General features: G+C 24.6%; 1 pseudogene; it reads right to left on the bottom strand.

The window, feature by feature from the left end:
- Positions 1 to 3,271: 3,271 nt before the first annotated feature.
- On the bottom strand, positions 3,272 to 4,093 carry LOC101496414 (uncharacterized; annotated as a pseudogene).
- Positions 4,094 to 4,502: the final 409 nt, after the last annotated feature.

Genomic DNA, 4,502 nt, shown 5'->3' with positions numbered 1-4,502 from the left:
CATTCTATGAGTTTTACGAATTGACAAATGTATATTTGAATTGGTGAAACATCAATCAAAATATTCTTTTAGTTAATTTTTATCATTAGAAATAATGATGTTATTGAGAGATTTTTAAAGTCGGGCAACAAACGATATAGACAAATATCAACAAAGAACTGAAGTCAAAGAGAAGACAAAATCAACATTTTAATAAAATGCATGACCATTTGCAACGACTAGCGAGTAAAAAGTGGAGAGTATCCACAATAGATACCCTTTTGACAATAGAACGACGACAACATATATTGAGTGTGTGTCGGCTTGTGTGTGTTTTTCTTTCCGAAATTAGTTCAATAAATGTAACTATTACATATGTGATCTATTACATAAGTGACGCTTACTTAATTTACTTCATATGTAAATATAAATTTTTACTAGAGAACAAGAAGTCGAATACTTAATTTATGAAACCTACTCATAAACGTTTAACTTAGTGTAATTTTATCATAAACGTTTAACTAGTAACAAACTCAAATTTTATAGAACTTAAATATGTCTTACATGTCAATATAGTCTTTTACTTACAATTTTATTTCCATGTCTTTTACATAATGCAACTTTTAATTCAAATTCTTATCAAATTTTCAACCAATTTAGCCTTTAAAACTTGAACTCGTTTTTGAATATATTTTCGAAACTACCTTGCACATGTGAGATTACCTATTAAAAATTTATTTATGCTTCAAATTGACTGGCTTTGCATAAAAATAAACAGCTGTAAACAACCTCTCACATTGATGTTATCACACGAGAGACTAATTATCCTATGAAATATTGCTCTCTTAGAAATTAATTTATCGGTAATTAAATATAAATTATCATAAAAACATTTTAAATGACATTTTATAATTTTAGAAATGTATTTGATTATTCGCAAGATCAATTATTAAGTTGACTGATGTTTTGAATTTCAAAAAATGAACTAACTTATTAATTTATTTATTAAATTGTTTATTCGGTCATACAAATTCTTCTTAACATTGTTTTTAAATTTTAACTCAATAAATATCGATATTGTTAAATTAAATGTTTTTTTTTTGTTTGAACTCAAAATCTCACAATTGTGATAGAAGTAAGTGAATTCTCACCACAATATAAAAGAGAGATAAAGAGAATAAATATTAAAATAAAAAAAATATAAGTGAGAGAAGAGAAATCAACAAGAAATTAAGATAAAAAAAAAGTAGTGGAACGTATAATTTATGGGAGGATCCACATCATGTGATAGAATCTTGTTAGTAACTTCAGCAAATCCAAATAAAATTGATTACTTACTAATATTTTCGACTCATAAAAGCTGGTTCTATTCATCATTATTAGCCTTTATTTTTTTTTCCCAACTTTATTAGCCTTTAATTTGGGTATGAAATAGCACTCATAAGTAATAAACACCTCATTGTGAAACATAAAAAATGGGTGCATATAAAGAAGGGGTAACTATGAATGTACTATAAAATTATTAGTAAGGTATTTTTAATAGTTTCTTTTGAGATGTTTGTTGGAGAGAAAAATATTTATTAAGAGTTATTATTAAAGTATTATAAGATGAATAATGTAGTAAATGCATAATCCATTTATAAATTTCATCTGATATTTTAACGTTCCTCGGTGTAACTTTTTGAAAGAGTGAATCACTAAAATCCTCTCATCAACTTAACAACTGCCATTATTAATTACTTCCAAAATAATCTATAAAATTAAAATCTTCAATTATTAGTTCTTTTTATAGGGTACTTCAATGCTAGAACATATTCGGGAAATACTATTCATAATTATCAATATCAATATTAAAATTTAGTCAATTATTTTTTATATGTTTTCTCGCGTCTAACACTAAATAACACTAAATGTAAATATTATCTTTCAATAGAAATTCGATTATATTGTAGAAATCTAACCTTTTTCATTAAACTAAATTCCGTTGATTAATTTAGTAAATTTTAAGGACCAATTTAAAGACTAAATTGTGATTTACTCTTGTTTAAAACTGATCCAATTACATCATGCTTTATACAAATTGATATTTTGAATAAAAAATTGCAATATGATATTTTCTATAAATGGCCCACTTGATGAGTCTGACTTAAGAAAAATAATGAGGTGAACACTGATATTTTACAGTTTTCGTTAGATATATATATATATATATATATATATATATATATATATATATATATATATAATACCTAACATTCAATTTTCTAATGCCATATATTTTATATTGAATTATTTTATATTAAATTAAAATTTTGTATTGATTTTACTTTTGGGATATTGGTACCCTTAATTACTTAAAACTTTACCAAATAACAAACCAAGTAGCTCTTAAAAAATAACTACTGTAATATATCTTTTATTAATGATCCAAGTTAACAGATTAAATAAACATTTCATATACACGACAGACCACTGTAAAATAAATCAGATTTCATATAAAATCATAGAAGACATCATCCTTTTCCTCTCTTCTCTGTTTTGTGAAATATAATATAACATCACCAACTAAAATCCTCTTAAGTGAAACTTTAATTATCTGGTGATGATAATGCTAATTATGAAACATACATGTCTCTGAATTACAAAGCTCAAAATCTGTATAAAATCAATGTAAGAAAAACCATCAGATCATAATAATATGGTCTCTCTTTACTTTATAGATAATCAGAACTAATGTATCTATTTTTGAATTAGAGAAATCACGTTAGATTCTTCAAAAAGAGCTAATGTTTACTTTAAGTACGAAGCACCGACACGTAATTTATGTTACCGACATATATTTAATTTTTTAAATTAGGTTTAAATTTAATGATCAATAAATTTAATGATTAGACTCATAAATTTTAAATGTAGAGAAACGAGAAATTTCATATGTGAATTTGAGATCCTAAACTTCTACATATCCATATCCTATTAATTAAACTGCATTTACGGGATAAATTTAAAATTTATATGTAGTCTCTATGAATATATTTTATTTTGCTTTCAACCTTTATAATATTTTTTACTCTTTACAAATATATATACTTTTTCTTTTTATTCTTTATAGTTTTATTTTAATCACCATAAAATTTATTTATATTAAAATTAATTCTTATAATATATAAAATATTTAATTTTAATTCCTCTAAAATAAACTATATAAAGACTATAATAAATAATATCTAGATATTATTGAAATCAATTATAATATGAACAAACTTAGCAAAGATTAAAATAAAAGAACAAGAACTAAAAATAAAATATAGTTTATTCACAACAGAATTTTTTTTTTCTATAAAGACCAAAACAAAAACAATATAATTACATAGATTAAATATATATTTAAAATTTAAATTAGTATCGGTCTCTACTAGTATTATTGTGTCCATGTGGTTGTTTGTAGATTAGAAGGCTTTATGGTAAATCCAAGATTCCTCTCTTTCTGCACCTTCAATTGTTTGTAGAAGTTCCTAATGAAAACTTCAGCTTTTGCAGACAATTCTTGACCATTAAGTCCTTCAATCTCTTCTTCTACTTCAATTTCATCATCTATCATTCCTTCATCATTCTCTTCATTCTCCAAGAAGAAAATACTAGGTTTTGAAGAACCCTTTTGCACCTTAACCACTTTGGTGACAGAAACAACTCTCTCAGATTCTGATTTTTCAACATCTTCTGAGACAGCACTTAAACTTGAAGTGGTGGAAGCTTCTTTTTTCTCAGAAATGGCTTCTTGGGGTTTTCTGTTAACAGAAAAAGATTGTGTTTTGTCTTCTAAAGGTTTGGAAAGAGTTGAAAGAAGACCAGCTTCAGCACCAAGTGTAATGATGATGAAGTTTGAGATGAAATACAAGTAGGTAGGTTTAAGAGAGGAAGGTAATAAAGGTGTAAAGGAAAGAAAAAGAAGTAGAATGAAAAAAATTAGAACTTGAGATTTCTTAAACTTGTTCATTGCTTTGGTGAATGAGAGAAAAAGTAACAAGAAGAAAGAAAAATATTAATGATGAGAAAATAAATCAAGGTGATTTATAGTGGCAGTTGGAAGTAGTAGGAGTAAGTGTGGGGTACTAATATGATGAGAATTTATATGATAATAAAAAGTTGTGGGGTCTAGATATTTATATATTTATAGAGAAATTTATATGGTAGTTTGATAAGTGGTTGAAATCAGGTGTTAAAAGTGATGGTTGAAATCCTTTTAAAAAATATAAATTAATAATTTTTTTTTTATATATTTTATATGTTATAACAATTTGATTAGTGTCGACACAATGTAAAATTTTAAGAGATATATTTATTTTTTTATTTTATTTTAATTAAATTAATATTTATTGAATCTTTATTTCAATAGTAAAGATTAAGAAGATTGTTTCAAAAAATATCTTCTATCTTTCTCTACTTTTATGCCAATTTTTTTTTTAAGTCTCTATACACATTTTTTTATTCTTTATAAACTTTTAAGAACTTATTTTTAGTCATTT

Source organism: Cicer arietinum, chromosome 5 (assembly GCF_000331145.2).
Source record: "Cicer arietinum cultivar CDC Frontier isolate Library 1 chromosome 5, Cicar.CDCFrontier_v2.0, whole genome shotgun sequence".
NCBI lineage: Eukaryota > Viridiplantae > Streptophyta > Magnoliopsida > Fabales > Fabaceae > Cicer > Cicer arietinum.
Note: the sequence above shows the minus strand (reverse complement) of the source record. Positions and strands in the feature narration are given on the sequence as shown.